General features: G+C 49.6%; 1 protein-coding gene across 4 annotated transcripts in view; it reads left to right on the forward strand.

The window, feature by feature from the left end:
- Nucleotides 1–19147, forward strand: part of MACF1 (microtubule actin crosslinking factor 1) — a 990087-nt gene that overhangs the window by 398425 nt on the left and 572515 nt on the right. The gene's annotated exons all lie outside the window — the stretch shown is intronic.

Genomic DNA, 19147 nt, shown 5'->3' on the forward strand with positions numbered 1-19147 from the left:
GGTTTAATGTGCTGAGAAGTTTGATATCAAACTTGTCAGTTTTCAGTGTAGCCATTATGATGCTGTGGAGTTCGTAATGACAACCTCCCAGCAACATATACTCTTAATGGCATCACTGTCAAGGTAGCGCATTGCTGCTGAAGCGCTTCGCGCTTTTATTGCCTAAATTGCTGTTTTTAAAATCCTATTTACTATTTGATTTAAATCTTGGGTTAGTATTCCTTGTTTTTAATTCCCCCCTTCACTTGCACTATTATTGGTTCTGCACCGCTGCTTGAGCGGGTCCGGTTCCCGGGGTGGGATCATTTTTCGCCGCCATCTTGGAGTGGAGTGGGTGTGTGTTTAATGCTCCTCCCCTAGCGCAGCGGGATCGCGCAGCGGGTGCGCCCTCGCTTAGCCTGAGTCGTGCCAGAGTCCTGCCCGTCTGCGCCCGTCCGCGGCCGGACGAGTAGGACAGGGCACTACTCCTGTCTCGGCTAGATGGTGGATACGATGATCTGCTACTCCAGGGACGCGCTTGTTGCCCTTAGACAGAGTCTCCCTAGCTGTGAGCTGTCTCGGGTAAGTCCGTTATCTGGCCCGCATTTGTGTGCCTGTGGCAGGTGGTCGTTGTAGGCCCCCGCCCCTTCTCGTTGTATCGATGAGAAGTCTTTCACTGAAAGGAAACGCTCCCGGCACGATTTCAGTGTCTGGAACTTGAATGTTAGGTCGATGGTGAAACATTATCAGGACATTTATGACCTGATTGAAAAGGATTCACCTGATATCTTTTGTATCACCCAGACCTGGTTACAGGAGGCTGATTCGGCTATTCTCAATATGGCTTTCCCCTCTGAGTATTCGGTCTACACACTTAATCGCTCCTCTAGAGGTGGGGGAATAGCACTTGCCGTCAAATCCTGTTTCCCTTGTGAGTGGAAAGGTCAAAAAATCGTTGGCTGCGAAAGTGCCTCGTTTAAGATCTCTATCACCCCCCATTTCTCTTTCTTGGGCTTATTGATTTACCGCCCTCCTGGTAGCGATGTGGCATTTAGGGAGGCCCTCCCAGATAATATTAGCACACTAGCTGTTGGGTGCGCAAACTTTTCTATGCTCGGGGATTTGAATCTCCATTTTGACAACCTGACCGCGCCGGCTGTGAGTAGTTTTCAGGCTGACCTGGAGGCCTTGCAGCTGTCTCAATGGATCTCGCATCCCACCCATGTAGGTGGACATACCCTAGACCCCTTCTTTACGAATCTCCCAGACGTAAGGGTTTCTACCCCTTTCCCCGTGGCCTGGACGGACCACTTTCTGGTGAGGATCCAGTGTCCATTATATGAGCTCCCTCTTAAACCCACAATCCGAGTTGTCCCCAGACGTCATTGGACTAAACTAAAACTTGAGGACTTTCATCGTCTACTGTCCGAGGACCCGTTGAGCCCGTTAGACTCTGCGGAAACAGGTTATGACCGTTTCTGTGATTGGGTTACCAGGGCCCTGGATTCCCTTATCCCGGTGGCCTTGAGCAAACGTGGACTAAGGGACCCTAGTCCTTGGTATGATGGTTCCCTGCGCGTGCTCAAAAGCACGTGTAGGCGCACTGAGAGAGAATGGCGGAAAACTTATGACAACAGCAAAAAAGCTGTGTATCTGGCCGCCGTCAAATGCTACCATCGTGCTGTTTGCAGAGCTCGTGCGGCATTTTATGCTCTCGAATTCCGCAACAGCACTAATCAATCTAAAACCATTTTCAAGGCTCTCAAGGATCTGGTGGCAAAAAAGGCCTCTGCGAATGAATTTTGCTCTAGTTCGCATTGTGAAACCTTAGCGGCCTTTTTCTTGGGAAAAGTCCAAGCCATATATCGAGCATTCCCCTCGATTACGCCCTCTGGTGATGGGCCTTCCAGCCCCCCAGTGCAGGATGTGCTACATTCTTTTCCTAGCCTCACGCCAGAAAGTTTTAAAAATCTGGCCCAGCAAGTTACGTCTGGGTCTCCGGCTGACCCACTACGGCCAGCTTTGTTTAGAGACATGGCATCTCCTGAGCATTCGCCGATATGCTCCTTGATTAACATCTCGCTCGCATCTGGGTCGGTTCCTCTCAAGTGGAAACAGGCAGTGGTCATGCCCATCTTGAAGAAGCCGTCTTTGGACGCCTGCAAGCCTGAGAGCTATCGCCCGATATCACTCCTCCCTTGGCCAGCAAAAGTAGCGGAGGGGCACGTTAATAATGCCCTCTCTGACCATCTCTCGCGCGCTAACATCTTGGACGTGATGCAGAATGGATTCTGGGCGGGTCATAGCACAGAGACTGCCCTCCTTTTTATGGTGGAACATCTGTGCTCTGTGCTCGACGCAGGTCAAACGGCGGCGCTTGTTTGTTTGATTAGATCTTAGCGCCGCCTTTGACACCGTCTCGCACCGGATTCTTCTGCAACGCCTGGAGGATGCTGGTATCGTCGGCCCTGCTCTCCAGTGGTTCCGCTCTTTTCTTGCTGACCGATCTTTTTGCGTGGCTGTCCCGCCCTATCAGTCTAAATTCTATCCTCTGGATCTTGGTGTGCCTCAGGGATCCTCGCTGAGCCCCACGCTTTTTAATCTCTACGTGAGACCGCTGGCCGGGGTCGTCAAGCGGTGGGGTATGACCCAGCTGGCGGTTATGCTCAGCGGGGATTCAGCGTTGGATGCCTCAAGATTCCAGAACGGACTACCGGCGGTCGCCAGCTGGATGACGTCCAACTGTCTCCAGCTGAACGCAAAAAAGACGGAGATTATGATCTTCGGTAAGCAAGCGGAACTCTGGGGCGATACGTGGTGGCCTTCAGAGCTTGGTCCCACCCCGACTCCGGTTTCGGAGATAAAAAACCTCGGGGTGTGGTTAGATCCGACTCTCAGCTTTGTTTGCCACACTAAACGCACTGCTGCCTGTTGCTTTGGCGTCCTGCGTAGCCTAAGACCTGTGCTAAAAAATTTTGACGCTTCAACCAGGCAGCTTGTTGTGCAGGCGACGGTGATCTCTCGGCTTGACTATGCCAGCTCCCTTTTGGTAGGGTTAAACCAGGCCGAAATCACTCGTCTGCAACGCGTGCAAAATGCGGCCGCCAGAGCAGTTGTGGGGCTTTCCAGGCTTTGCTCCGTCTCTAACACCTTGTGCTCTCTTCATTGGCTGCCGATTAAGCAGAGGATCCAATTCAAAGTGCTTTGCATGTCTCACAAGATTCTCAAGGGCTCTCCTGCTCAGATTCTTTTGAATCTTTTGTCTCTTTATGTCCCAGTCCGATGTTTACGTTCCTCGGACCTTGAATTGGCAGTAGTCCCCCGGTTTAAGCGCAGCCGTGCTGGTGGCCGTTCCTTCCGAGTACGTGCTGCGGCTTTGTGGAACTCCCTACCTGTAGAGATACGTACCCTGGGCGATCTGCTCTCGTTCCGCAGGGCTGTCAAGACCTTCTTATTCCCCTAATCTGTTCTTCCTCTGTTTTCCCCTTTTAGCTGTGTTATGGTGGTACCTTGTCAGGCGCCAGGACGCTCCTTTGCTGGAGCAGCTGTGCGCGTAATAAATGTCTATAACATAACATAACATAACTGTACTTACAATGCCCAGGAATGGCCCTGGGTACTGTAGGGGCCCGGGGCTCATGCACCCGTGCCCACACCACTGGCATAGGGCACCCAGCTAGAGGGGTGGCTGATGTATGCCAGGGCAGTGGGGTTGTGGGCATGGCACACAGGGATGTGTGCCATGTTGACTCTTTGTTTAGTTCTGCACCTAGACACTCAGCCTGCAAAGGCAGTGTGTGGGTGTCAAGGTACAGGGCCCCTAAGGGTGGCACAATAAGTGCTGCAGCCCTTAGGGGTCTTCTCTGGTCACAATGCCCTGGGTACCTAGGGTACCATTTTCTAGGGGCTGATATGTGGCCAGAGATGCCAATTGGGTTTAGGCTTTAGTATAATTTTTAGGGAAGAAACACAGGCCCTGGGTACCCGATTGGCAGGGACCCAGGGCACACCTAGGAAAAGTGCATCAGGTATCAGGCAAAAAGTGAGGGGGTACTGCAACAGGAACTCACTTTCTCACAGATGCTTATTATTTATAATAAAAAGCATCTTTGCATTGTGCTTATAGATTAGTGACGTTATGGATATGTAGATAGCCGTGTTGCCCTGTTGCTCTGTGGATGAAGATAGAATGACATTTGTACTCCGTGCATAGAGGCCTTGTACTTGGTGTTCGAGTCATTGTGATAATGTTATGAGAAACCAGATGTATAAACAGAAGTAGTTTTAGAGAAGCTAATCCAACATTGTCACACACGTGAATATGTGCAACAGGTCACAGCAGTAATGTTATTGTGAAAAAAGAGGACAATGCAAGAAAATGTGCAGCTTCGCTACATGGGCTTTACCCGAGCACATAACAGGCGCGTCTCCTTTTTGCAGCCTGAGGTTTTGTGTGGTCTCCTGATGGTTCTTGTTTTTTGTTGTTCCTTTTGTCCCACCTCATCCCTCCCTTATCATTTATTTTTTTGCTGATGAAGTCATGATTTGCTATACAATCTAGATAAAACAACATTAATGTAAAATTAAAAACTAAAGTGATAGTAACAAAATACAAATGTAACGGAAATATTTACTAAAAGAGAAAACAAAGGGAAACCAATCAAGAATGTCATTCAAAAAATCTACTCTTTGAATTACCTTTCAGCAAGAGCTGCGTGAGCAAAGCCAGTAAGGCTGTCAATGGGAGTGGAAAAAGGAAAGGAATTCCATAATGTATTATTGCTAAACAGAAAGCCCAATTGGACTATTTTGCAAAGCCGCACCAATCGATTTCCAAACTCAGTGAATGCTTATCCCTGGTTATTTTCAAAGCCCACCTACCCCTTTAATTCTTTTGAGTTTACCTGCACAATAAGCTTCTTTTAACAGAGTAAGAATTTTAAAGATGATACAAGGCAACTTAAACACATCACTAAAGTGTAAAGAGAACAGGAGTGTTTGAGGCATATGAGCTGTAGCTCGCAAACTTTTGCATAGATCGCCATCTGGTGTTGGGCTTGGATGTTTGCACTTTGTTATTCTGGAAGTCTTTGTAGTCACGAGATAAGTGACGCCTCATTTGGGTAGTAGTGCGCATGGGCATCATCTCCATCTCCAGATTGTTTTTTTCCGGCATCGGGTTCGGATGTGATTTGCTGTGCTCTGGGTGGTGTCTTTTCGATTCCCCTTCGTCGAGCAAAGCTCTCACCGCTGGACGGTATTGTTTCGATCGCGATCTCTCGACGCATATCCAGTTCCAAAGAGATTTTCGAGTCTGGTCGTCAGCGTGGGCCATTAGGCTAATCGGCGCCATCAACCAGCATATGGAAAGGACTCCATTTAAAAAAATGCAAGTGTGGGGCTAAATTCCCACACAGATCTCCACGAGGTCTGCAACCTTTGTCTCTCTCCAGAACACGAGAGTCGACACTGCCAGGCCTGTGATTTTTTCAGGTCCAACAAGACTATACGGAACCACCAGTCTTGCCACCGGACAACATCTTCGAGGCAGGCCCAATGATCCGGAGACAGGAGATGAACAGGCCAGCATCTCCGAAGCCGACGAATCGAACTCAGAAGACCAGTCGATTACTCCAGGTGAACAGTGTGTGAATACTGATGTCGACGCCTCTGCCCCGAAAAAACGAAAGGCTGCAGTAACACCTTCACCTTCGGGTCTGGGTCGACATGTGATAATACTTCAGAAGCCCCGCCTCCGGGCCCGGCTCCGAAGCACATGAAGCCTTCAGGCAGCTCGGGATCAAGCAAGCCACATCACGGTGCCTAAAAACTGTCTTCGGCACCGAAACATAAGCCCAATGTACTGTCGACACCAGACTCTTCGGCACCAAAACCCAAGTGTAGACTTGACACCACGGACTCGCTGGGTAGAGCGATTGCAACGACAGTGGCGGTTCGCCGCCACGCCTGGCTGTGGTCCGCCAACTTTTTGGGGGATGTCCAGGCCACGCTAATGGACATGCCCTTCGAAGGCCGTAAACTCTTTGGCGACAAAGCGTATAGTGCGCTGGAGAGTTTTAAGGACTCCAGGGCTACGGCCAAGTCCTTGGGCCAAGGCCAACGCCACCAAACTTCAGTTTTTGCCCCTTTTTTGGCCAAGGAAGGGGCGCCCTCACACGTCCAGCCAGCCACAGGCCGCAGAACCAGTCTCAACGTTGTCTCGGACGTGGTTACTGCCGTGGCGGTTCCGGGGGACACCGTCAGGGTCAGTCCACATCCGCCGCTGCATCATCTGCCTCTAAGCATTCCTAATCCAACATTTCAGGCCCATTCAATGCCAGAGGGGGGCAAGTTCCGCCATCTCCTCCCCCACTGGCGTACCATCACGTTGGACAGGTGGGTGTTGCAAATCGTCCGAAGGGGCTACTCCCTCCCATGCCATGCCACCGCATGTCGGGGGATCACTTGCAACTTTTGCAGGAGGAAGTTACGGCCCTTTTGGCCAAAGGGGCCATCGAGTGCGTTCCTGGGCCAGAAGTAGGACGTGGTTGCTATTCCCACTACTTTCTGGTACCCAAGAAGGGCAAAGGAGGCCTACGCCCTATCTTGGACCTACGGAGCGTCAATGGCTTCCTCCGGACGTGTTTCTGGACCCCTGGGTCGAGATCCTGCCGCTCTCGGGGGCCTGAAACAATGCACATCCTGGGACAAGGTGCCAAGCCTCTTGCCCAAGGATGGGCAGGTGAAGCTTCAAAGGCATACCACCTTTGTGAGCTTCTCCAGGCCACTAGCTGTACTCAGCAACTGGCCCCCACCGGTTCTGACCCCCACTCTGGCGGGAAGACCGGCGGGAAACCCTAAATCAGGAAAGGGGGTGTGCCAGCCTATGCCAACCCCACCCCTCAGGTGGGAGAGGCGAGGTGAAGCACTACTCCGGGCCCTGGCCATCTTGAAGATGGGGATCCCTGCCCAATCACAGCTAGGCTCCTGCCCCCCTCCCACAGGAGAGGAGCAGGCTAGGGGGTGTACCCACCCCAGGACAGGGTCCCTGCCCTTGCCCTACCTGTAACTCCCCTAAAATTTAGTATTTAGGAGCACCCTGAACCTTCCTTCCTCAGGTCCCGATTGAAACAAGAAGAAGAACAAGAAACAAGAAAACCTGCCGTGCAGCTGCTAACAAGAGGACGACACCAACTGACTTGGCCCAGAACCCTACAGGCCTGTTTATCCTTGAACCTGCTCCTGCGAAACCCCGGCGTCTCCTGCGGACAGCAACCTCGAAAACCCAGCAGAACCTGCCTGCCTTGAAGCTTCCAAGAGACTGGGACTCCCACGAGCAGTGGTTCTGCTCAAACAGCAATACCCCTGGTGCCAGCCAGGAACCGCAAGCCCAGCACACTGCACCCGCCAAGCCCGACCTGTGCCTGAGTGACTCAAGACCACAAGGACATCCCCCCGGTGACTGTGACCCGGAATCCAGTGCCCAAAGACCCTCCTCGACGACCCAGACGACGCCTGCAGCCTCAGAACCAGGGACCCCTCCAACCACGACGAGCTGAGGGTAAGATTTCCCGACGCCAAAAGACACCCCTGCACCCAGCGCCCCACGGCCCCCTGTGCCTTTCTTTGGGGTACTTACCTCTGCTCCAAGATCCCAACTTACATCTTGAAGTGGTGGTCGCACCTGAAGAATCTCCGTCCCCTAGCCTGCAGCCTTTGTTCACTTATTTACTTTCCCATTGTATAACATTGAGCGCCCAACGGCTCAAAAGCACCCTGCACCCAGCCGCCCGAGCGCCGCTGGAAGTGCAACTACTACCCTACTCTACTTCCCCACTTGCCCTGAGTAAGTGACCAGTAGCTCAGCTCCCACAGCCGCGTGGCCTGCTTGCTTGCAGCCACCAACCAAAGGCCCCCTACCCTCTGTAGGATTGCATTGGGCCTACTCTCTCTGCACCCGGCTGCCCTTGTGCCACTTAGGGTGTAACTACTGTACCTTTCCGACCCTGGGAGACCCCTGAGTCTATGCCCAGAACTTAACTCTACCAGTCGAGTACTTACCTAAAAGCCGATAACTCATTTTCCTTCCATCGGATAACATTGACTTGTTTCACTGGAAAATTCTTCAAAGTGTGGAGTTTTGAAACTTTAAAATATTAATCTAAAATCAGCCGAATAACGAATTCCGAGTTACTCACCTGTGATCAGGAGAGAAGCCAGTGCTGAACCTTTTAGCCCAGCCTTGCACCGTAAAAGTAATTATAAATGTACTTACCAGTAACTTGAATTTCCTCGTATAGGATAACATTGCTTAGTTTTTCACTGAAAAGTTTCAGTGTCAACTTTGAAAATACATTTATATTCTTTAAAAATCACAACTGTAACCAAAACTCTTTTACTTAACTGTTTACAGCTTATGTCCCGGGACTGAATCCAGGATCCAGTTCTGTTGTTAGAAAAGTAATCCATAAAGTAATTACTGCATTTATCTAGAAAAATCCATTGAGCTCAATGTTAAATTGTGTTTGAAACGGTGTTGCCTATTGCAACCACTGTAGCTATTGTACTTACAAAGTCTATTGCCTATTTGCAAAGTAATTACCTAAAGTCACTCATATTGAGAAAAGTATATTTTGATACCTTGTTGGTTCTAAAATAACAATAACTCTATATCGTTTGATATAAAAATACAATTGGCCTAGAGTTTAGTTCTTGAGTGTGTGAGACCATTTGCTGACTGAGTGTGTACAACAAATGCTTTACACTGTCCTCTAATACTGCCTTACTGCTCGACCAAGCTACCACTTTAGAGGGTAAGGTTGTATCTAACTTTAACCTCTGCCATACCTCTGGAGACTGGGAACTCTATACACACTGTACCTTACTTTGGTCCAGTATATATAGAGCCAATTTCTTACATCTGTTGTGCACTTTACATTAAATCCCACGCTGGCATCAGTGTGGGTTTATTGTGCTGAGAAGTTTGATACCAAACTTCTCAGTCTTCAGTGCAGCCATCATGGTGCTGTGGAGTTCGTGATGACGACCTCCCAGCACCATATACTCTTAATGGCAGCACTGCACTTAAAGTGCCCAGGAATGGACCTGGGTTCTGTAGGGTATAGGGCTCATGCACTTGTACCCACACCACTGGCATAGGGTACCCCGCTAGAAGGGTGACTGAGGTATGCCAGGGCAGTGTGTTGTGGGCATGACACTCAGGGATGTGTTCCATGTCGACTCTTTGGTTTGTTCTGCACCAAGACATTCAGCCTGCAAAGGCAGTATGTGGGTGTCCGGGTAAAGGGCCTCCAAGGGTGGCACAATAAGTGCTGCAGCCCTTAGGGGCCTTCTCTGGTCATAGTGCCTTGGGTACCTAGGGTACCATTTACCAGGGGCTGACATGTGGCCAGAGATGCCAATTGAAACCTAAAGTTTCAATGCAGTTTTAAGGAAGGAACACAGGTCCTGGGCACCTGATTGGCAGGAGCCCAGGGCACACTCAGTCAAAGTACATCAACGATTTAGCAAAAAGTGGGGGCATACCTTGCAAGAATGATGGCACTTTCTCACATTCAGGACCACAGTTTTTAAGAACAGAGCTGAAACTGTACAAGCCAGCCGAAAGCCTGAGGTCTGTTCATGCAAAATGTTTACAGGTACCTAAGTTCAAACAGGTCAGGTGGGGGGGAGAAGAAACTTCCTGTTGCGGACAGCCAAGACCTGGAACTTTCTCCCAATCACGATAAAAAGCAGCCCTTCGCTCTTTTCTTTTCAGAAAAGCCGTAAAAACTTGGATCTTTACTTCTTAAGTCAGATCATTACCTTTTCGGCAATCTTTCTCACATCGACCCTAGCACCAATACGCCTCCGGGCTATCGCGCGCTCTATACATTTTCAAATCAAATCAAAGTCATTCCATTCGGAGTCACAACAGCACCCAGAGTCTTTATAAAATGCCTTGCGTTGGTAGCAGTCCACCTAAGAAAGCAACACATTCAGGTGTTTCCTTACCTAGACGACTGGTTCATAAAAGCCAAGTCATGCAACGATTGTGTGAAAAATACACACAACACAATCCAGCTGCTATACAACTTGGGATTCACAATAAACCTCACCAAGTCACATCTCCAGCTGTCCTACACCCAACAGTATCTAGGTACAACAATAGACACTTCCAAAGCTCTTGCATACCCCAACCCAGTCAGGATAGCTAGTATGCAAGCCCTCATAACAAAATTTCAACAGCAATGCTCACTGCCAACTCTGGTGCTCATGCAGCTAATAGGAATGAAGGCCTCTTGCTGCTTAATCGTCCCTTGTGCAAGACTCCAAATGCGCCCACTACAGAATGTCTAGCACAACAGTGGAACCAAGCTCAGGGTCAGATTACAGATCTGGTGTTGGTAGACAGCCGCACATATCGCTCTCTGCAATGGTGGAGCACAAAAAATCTTTCCAAAAAGTGGGGGCATACCTTGCAAGAATGATGGCACTTTCTCACATTCAGGACCACAGTTTTTAAGAACAGAGCTGAAACTGTACAAGCCAGCCGAAAGCCTGAGGTCTGTTCATGCAAAATGTTTACAGGTACCTAAGTTCAAACAGGTCAGGTGGGGGGGAGAAGAAACTTCCTGTTGCGGACAGCCAAGACCTGGAACTTTCTCCCAATCACGATAAAAAGCAGCCCTTCGCTCTTTTCTTTCAGAAAAGCCGTAAAAACTTGGATCTTTACTTCTTAAGTCAGATCATTACCTTTTCGGCAATCTTTCTCACATCGACCCTAGCACCAATACGCCTCCGGGCTATCGCGCGCTCTATACATTTTCAAATCAAATCAAAGTCATTCCATTCGGAGTCACAACAGCACCCAGAGTCTTTATAAAATGCCTTGCGTTGGTAGCAGTCCACCTAAGAAAGCAACACATTCAGGTGTTTCCTTACCTAGACGACTGGTTCATAAAAGCCAAGTCATGCAACGATTGTGTGAAAAATACACACAACACAATCCAGCTGCTATACAACTTGGGATTCACAATAGATTCACAATAAACCTCACCAAGTCACATCTCCAGCTGTCCTACACCCAACAGTATCTAGGTACAACAATAGACACTTCCAAAGCTCTTGCATACCCCAACCCAGTCAGGATAGCTAGTATGCAAGCCCTCATAACAAAATTTCAACAGCAATGCTCACTGCCAACTCTGGTGCTCATGCAGCTAATAGGAATGAAGGCCTCTTGCTGCTTAATCGTCCCTTGTGCAAGACTCCAAATGCGCCCACTACAGAATGTCTAGCACAACAGTGGAACCAAGCTCAGGGTCAGATTACAGATCTGGTGTTGGTAGACAGCCGCACATATCGCTCTCTGCAATGGTGGAGCACAAAAAATCTTTCCAAAGGGCGGCCGTTCTTAGACCCGGTTCCACAAATAGTGCTAACAGCGGACGCATCGCTCACCGGCTGGGAAGCTCATCTCTTCATCCACACCATTCAAGGTATATGGACCCCTCAACAGAATTTCCTTCATATCAATCACCTGGAGTTGCTGGCCATATTTCTCGCCGTAAAATCATTTCAAAAGCATTTCCTAGGCAAAACTGTCCTAGTCCTGATCAGACAACATGACAGCAATGTACTATATACAAAAACAGGGGGGTACACACACTCTGCAGCTTTCAAGCCTAGTACAAAGCATTTGGAGATGGGCCATTCCTCAAAAGATATACCTCTTATCAGAGCACCTACCTGGGATACACAATCAAATTTCAGATCTGCTCAGTCGTCAACAACAGCAGATTCACGAATGGGAACTTCAGTTCTTCATCCGTTTGTCACTGATTTAAACACAAAATGCCCAAGCTTCGCCTCCAGATATCCACACCCACTGTACAAAGGGAATGTGATATGGATGAACTGGTCAGGCGAATTTGCGTACGCTTTTCCGCCTCTCCTGCTCATTCCATTACTGGTGCGCAAGCTCAAACAGTCTCTCACAATCATCCTGGTTGCGTCTACATGGGCCCGACAGCCATGGTTCACAACTCTGCTGGAACTCTCAGTAGTGCCCCACCAAAAGTTGCACCTTTCCCCAAAGTGTTGGACCTGGCCCTCTTGGCAGGGTCATCCCTAAACTTTTTGCCTTCCTCCAATACTCTCTCTGACCTGTTTTTGTTGGTTTAATGACTCTGGGCACTTTACCACTGCTGACCAGTGCTAAAGTGCATATGCTCTCCCCGTGCCGCAGTGCAAGTGCTCCCTATGTAAAGTGTAACTTTGATTGATATTCCTGATTGGTTCATTGGATTTACTGTCAGTCCCCAGTAAAGTGCACCAGGAGTGCCAGGGCTTGTAAATGCCAATACTGCTAGTGGGCCTGCAGCGCTGGTTGTGCCACCCACAGAAGCAGCCTTTTAAAATGTGTCTAGGGTCTGCCATTGCAGAACCTGCGTGCAGTCTGGTACTGTCATGCTGGCTGGGCAAGTGCACACACTTGCCAGCCCCCAAACCTTCCCTTAACTTCATATTAGTCACCCCTATGGTAGGCCCAAGGGCAGGGTGCATTGTAAGTGTAAGGTAGGACATGCTCTGATGTGTGTGACATGTCCTAATAGTGAATTACAGCCAAATTCGTTTTTCACTATTGTAAGGCTACCTGTTCTCTTTAGGCCAGATGGGCTGCTGGAATTATTACACTCTATAATCCCAGCAGGCTCAGGGAACATGGTTGAAAATAAAGTTTAGTATGCCTGATCTCAGAATAATAAAATACTTCTTTTAGTAAAGTTTATTTTAATATCCTGTGTTTGCAAATGCTACTTTTAGAAAGTTAGCATTTGCTTGCCTAACGATTTCAGCCCGCCTCTGCTTGGATGTGTATCTGGCTGTCTGGGATGTGTGAGTGACAGGGCTGGGGGATGACAGGTGGTGAATGCAAGGATTACACCTTAGTGGGAGGTAGGAGTGCCCCTGGACTCTGAATAGGGCTGTGCTCTGCCACCACAATGCTGGCTCCGCCCCCTGGGGAGCGACTGATGACTCAGCCGGCACCTGGCCCAGGAAGGGCCAAGCACTGTCATCAAGGTACTCCTGGCTGCCCCTGTCCACACAATGCTGACTCCACCTCCTGTGGTGCGTCTGATGTGCTTGCCCCTCACACTGAAAGCAGAACCCAGAGTACACCCAACAAGTGCTCAGAGACTGAATGAAGTTATGCAAAGGCCCCCCTGGCCTGAAAAGACAAAAGAAATGCTGTATAAAAGTAGGAGCCCTGCTCCTTGTAAATCAGAATCCTGTTTCCCACAAAGAACCTCTGCCCAACTAGAAGGAGAAGAAGACGCTGGAAGGACTGGCCTGCTGCTTGCCTTGCTGAGGAAGGAGAGGAAAAGACTTTGAAAAGACTTTGCAGACTTGTGCTTTGAAACATTCTCCAAGGGCTTGATTGAGCTTGCCCCCTGAACTGAACCCCAGGACCAGTAGGTTCTCCTGTGCTTTGGCTCGTCTACCCTCTGAAGCCGAGTATTTCCTCCCGCCGGAGGTGAAGTCTGCCCCCTCTCGCCCCCTCCTAGGGCCATGGTACCCGGGAGACAGCCTGCCCTCTTGCCCTTGAGAGCCTCGCTCTGTTCGGAGTCGCTCTCTGCCCCCGGGCTAAGGCCGGCCGCTCCTCTACCCCCGCCTGCTACTTGGAGCGCCTGAGCGCGATTTCAGCCCCTCCCGCCCGAATCCCGCAGACGCGAGCAGCCTACAGCCTGGACGGCCGCCCGTGCATGTGACTGCACCCAGCCGCCCCGCTTTGCTCTGTCTCCCCAGGAGAGGCCGCGCCGCAGTTGGAAGGGAGCCCCCCTCCGTACTGTCAGTACTGAGGGCTCCCGTGCCGCGCCCCGCCTCACGGAGATCCTCCGCATCAGAAGAGACCCCCAAGCACTTCTTGATACCAATGCACCATCGAGGGTGCCGAGAGACCCGAAACACACCACCAGCTGTGCGTTTCCCCCAGAACAAGGTACGTCTCGCTCTCAACGGGCTCGGGGCCCGCAACGCCTTCTTTCCCCGTGGTGCGCTCCGTGTACGCCTCGCACTGCCTGTGCGCTCTGTGTACGCCTCGCCCTGCCTGGGTCCTCTGAGTACGCCTCGCACTGCCTGTGTGCTCCAAGAACGCCTCGTACTTCCCCTTGTAAGACCGTCGAGTTGCCGAGAAGCCGTACGCCGCGTTGGTCCGCTCACGCGGGAAGCGTGAGACGTGGTAGGGCCCGGGGTTTTCTCACGTTGGAAGCGAGAAGGAGCGCTACGAAGCGCAACGAAGTACTGGTAAGTGCGATACCGTGCAGAAACGGCCCCAGAGGCCCCTAGATTGCGGACCCAGAACTGAGAGACTGTTTTCTTAGTGAACCTCACGTGGTAACAGTCACAGAGACTAGGAAGAAACACGTAAATTGAACCGAACAAGAAACCCTTTTGTATTTGAACTGTAAACAGAAGAAAAGCTTGCCTATTTACAATCTGTTGGCCTATAAAAACGTTATTGGTCTTGTGATAAATCTGATCTGCTCATATATATATTTTTACATAAAGGAACATATTTTTATATATTCACAGCCTGGTGTCCATTTGTGGGGGGATTGGTACATTTTACTGTGTGTGCTATAACAAATGCTTAACTGAATAACGCCTGAAGAATAGCCTTGGCTGCTCACGCCACGCACCTAGAGGGTGAGCAAGGCTAATTCTAAGGGGTCATCCTTCGCCCTGACTTGGAGGAGAGGGTCCCTGCTTGTCACAAGTGAATACTTGCGCCAACCAGAGACCCCCAATTCTAACACAAAGCTTCTCACAGAACCATGGAGAGATGAGACATCCAGAACCAGCTACATCCAGAACCTAGCGATTTGGTTCCTGAAGTCTTAGAGTTTGGTTACCTCAATCTCCCAGCAGACTGCATGAACGTCATTAGAGAAGCTAGACGTCCCACCACTAGAGCACTAAATGGAAAAGATTTGTTGTTTATTGCAATAACAAAACCATCAATCCGCTAGATTCTTCAACTCAAAACATTATTTGTTATCTCCTGCATTTACAAAGATGTATTCTGGCATATACATCCATACGATTACATATTGCTTCTATAGCAGCTTACTTACAAAACAGACAACACTTGTCGTTGTTTAGAGCACTTCCCATTAAAGCTTTCATGGAAGGCCTTAAAAGGATAATTCCTCCCAGAGTTCCACCCTCTCCAGTATAGAATCTAAACATTGTCCTAACAAGGCCTATGGGTCCCCCATTTGAACCTTTACATAAATGTGAGTTGCAATTCCTCACATGGAAGGTAGCTTTCCTTGTGGCCATCACATCTCTCAGAAGAGTAAGTGAACTCCAGGCATTAACCATACAGGAACCATTTTTGCAAATCCATCACAACAAAGTGGTTCTTAGGACAAACCCTAAATTGTTACCTAAAGTAATTTCCACCGTTCACCTTAACCAGTCTTAATTTATTTATTTATTTATTTATTTAAAGAGTTTTATATAGCGCTGGCTAGACCCGGAGGTATCAGAGCGCTTTACATGAGAATCAACAATGTAACAGAAAAAGTTCAACAATTACACAATAAATCCCAAAAAAAGAATGGGCAATACAATCAGGAGAGGGGAGAAAGGAGAGAGAGGGGTAGTGGAGGGGGCAGGGGAGGTGAGAAAGGGAGGATAGGGGAAGAGACAATATGGAGAGACAACAAGAGATCTGTCTAAGGACCGACAGGGTAAGGTGAAGACCAAAGAGAGAATCCATGGCCCACCGCACCTATAGCTAAACCAGGTGGCTCCGTCAAGCATCAGATAAAAAAGGTTCAGTCTCAATACATTGAGAGAATGGAGAAGGAGAGACATAAAAAGAGGGAGGATGCGGGAGGAGACAGCAGGAGGGACGAAAGGAAGTGCAACAATGTGGTTTAACAGTATAACAGAAAAAGATCAACAATTATACCTTACAAAGAACAGTCAGCAATATGTTAGGAGAGGAGATAAAGGAGAGAGAAAAGAAGTGGGGGGTAGTGAGGTGAGAAAGTGAAGATAAGGGCAGAGACAACCGTAGAGACGAGAGGAAGTCTGTCTAAAGACCGACTGGGTAGGTGACGACCAAGGAGGGAATCCACGGTCCGTCTCCCCTATAGCTAAACCAGGTAGCTCCATCGGGCATCAGACAAAGTAGTTCGGTCTCAGGTGTCGAGGGAAGGGGTTCGCAGAAAAACAGGATGGGAGGGAGATACGGCAGAAAGACGAAGGAAAGTCTGCCCAAAGACCGGTTGGGTAGGTGACGGTCGAGGGGGAGTCCCAAAACCCATCTCCTCTATAGCTATCAGGTAGCTCCATCGGGCTTTGGCCAAATAGCTAGGTCTCAATAAGAAACAATTTAAGGAACATGGATGGCAAAATAAATAGAGCGTAGAAGGGAGGGGACAGGGAAGGTGAGAAAGGGAGGATAGGGGAAGAGACAACAAGGAGAGACGAAATGAAAACTGTCTGAAGGCCGACTGGGTAGGTGACGACCAAGGAGGGAGTCCACGGCCCATCTCACCTATAGCTAAACCAGGTAGCTCCATCGGGCATCAGACAGAAAATTTCAGTCTCAATACATTGAGAAATGAGAGAAGTAGAGATAATAAATAGAGGGAGGACGCGGGAAGAGACGACAGGAGAGACGAAAGGAAGTCTGGCTGAAGACCGACTGGGTAGGTGACGTCCAAGGAGGGAATCCCTGACCTTACTCCCCTATAGCTAAACCAGGTCAAGTCAAGTCAAGTCAAGTAGAGAATTTGTATAGCGCACTACATACCCATAGGGTCTCAAGGCGCTTAGGGAGGGGAGGAGGATTACTTGTCAAATATCCATGTTTTAAGCTGCTTTCTGAATGCTAGGTGGTTCTGGGTAAGGCGAAGGTAAGTGGGGAGTGAGTTCCATGTTTTAGCTGCCAGGTATGAGAAGGATCTGCCTCCCATGGTGGTCTTGTTGATGCGAGGTACAGTGGCGAGGGCTTGGTTGGAAGAACGTAGTTGGCGGGGGGGGGTGTAAAAGGACAGTCGTGAGTTGAGGCATTCTGGTCCGAAGTCGTAGAGTGATTTGTGTGCGTGGGTTAGCAGTCGGAAAGTGATCCTCTTATTGACGGGTAGCCAGTGGAGGTCTTTCAGGTGACCAGAGATGTGTTCGTTACGCGGGATGTCTAATATGATCCTGGCTGAGGCGTTTTGGATTTGTTGGAGTATCGGGCATTAAACAGTATACCTAGCTCTCAAATGACGCGGGAAAATTCACAGGTAAACAGGGTGGGGACTAGGGCCAGGACAGGTAAGGGCAGAAATCAGTAGCAGGAAAGTGGAGAGGAGTAGAGCAGGGAGGGGTAGGGGGTAGGTATTTCAGTAAAAGTTACATGATTATAAACAGTTACTGGATGTCTTGGCTGCGGACCTTCCGAAGGTTTGTCCTAAAATCCCTAAACATGCTAAAAAAAAATGTCTTTAGTCAGGGCCATGTTGTCAGCTACCACCGCAGGGTTCGGCGAGGGGGGCTTGTCCGCCGGTGCAAAAAAGTTTGAGACCTTGTTGGGTGTTTTGCTGGACGTCTTCTTTGGCCTTGGTCTTCTAGGTCTGTAATGGTGGCGGTGTAGGACCTATCAGGCATTCAAAGCTTGAAGGCAGTGCAATGAACCCTGAGTATAGTGATGAATGGTAGGCCTAGTTAGGCCGCAGTTGCCCATATCGAATTAGGACGTCAGCCTCTAGGTACTGTGTTCTAGCCAGGGGTCCGAAGCTAGTGTTCGTGTCCCTACCGCCCACAATCCGTTATATCTATATATACTCTCTCTCTCTGAGCAGGGAGGACTTGTGCTAGGGGGAGGGCAGTGCACAGATGCAGCTCTTTGTCGAAGCCTGGGGGCTGCTTAGGGATCACTGAGGTGTAGGTAGGCAGCTGGCCCAAGGAAACTGTCAATGGGTGATAGGAACTGGGGATCGGAAACCTGCAGTCAGAATGTCAGCTGCTCTGCAAGCTTGTGGATGTAGCTTTTCTTTGCCCCCCAGGCCGCTCAGGAGCATCGAGGGCAGCGGGCCCAGGGAGGGCCTCCAATCCAGGCAGCAGTCTATGCACGGGCACCAGGAAGACCCGCACCGCACCCCGCGTCCGTTGCAGCAAGCAGGCCAGGGCCCGAAGCAAGGCCAAAACCCGCCTCTGCTACCCGGGCCTTGGTCCTGCCCCAGCCCCACTCACCGTAGCCGGCGGCCGTCTGGGATCGCAACGCGCCCCTGCCAGTGATAGTTGCCAAGATGCTGATTTTTGCCATAGCGGAGGGCTCCGCACAGTCCGTGCGGCTCCCTCCTCACGCCGCGAGCTCAGGTAGCCCTGAACATTCCTGGAGCAGGACTTTGGGACCTCCGCAGAGCAGGCAGCCTCCCCAGCGGTGGGCCGAAGAAGACTGCCGACAACAAAAGCCGCAACCTGGTTTACACCGCACACTTTAAAAAACACTACTGTGTAGATGTGCAGGCAAAACAGCAAGCTAGTGTGGGCCAGGCTGTACTAAGAACCCTTTTTGAAACTACTGCAACACATACAGGTAGCCACCGCTAACGGGGTAACTGCTTTATATTCTATGCAAAAGTATGAGATCCACAGCTTATATGCCTCAAATGGAAAATGCTACTTACCAATATGCATCTGTTCTTGGCATGTAGAGCTGTAGATACGCATACACCCACCGCCTCCCCAGACACCTATTTGTGTTGCAGTACTATCTTACTTAGATGCATTACACATGGACATCTTTTCTATTTCTTACTAACTCCATCATCACCCTTTATGGCGAAAACAATCTGGAGATGGAGTCGATGCCCATGCGCACTACTAACCAAAGGAGGAGTCACCTATCTCGTGACTACAAAGACTTCCACAATAACAAAGTGCAAACATCCGAGCCCAACAGCAGATAGCGATCTATGCAAAAGTATGCAGATCTACAGCTCTACATGCCAAGAACAGATGCATACTGGTAAGTAGCATTTTCCTTCTGATAGAGGCTACTAATTGCACATTCCTCACCTTGTGAATTTTCCCAAGTGCTAGACTGGATCCGAAAATTTAAACGCAATTCCCTCATGCATTAACATGTTTTCCAGAT

The sequence above is a fragment of the Lissotriton helveticus genome, chromosome 3_1 (genome assembly GCF_964261635.1).
Source record: "Lissotriton helveticus chromosome 3_1, aLisHel1.1, whole genome shotgun sequence".
NCBI classification, from domain to species: Eukaryota; Metazoa; Chordata; class Amphibia; order Caudata; family Salamandridae; genus Lissotriton; species Lissotriton helveticus.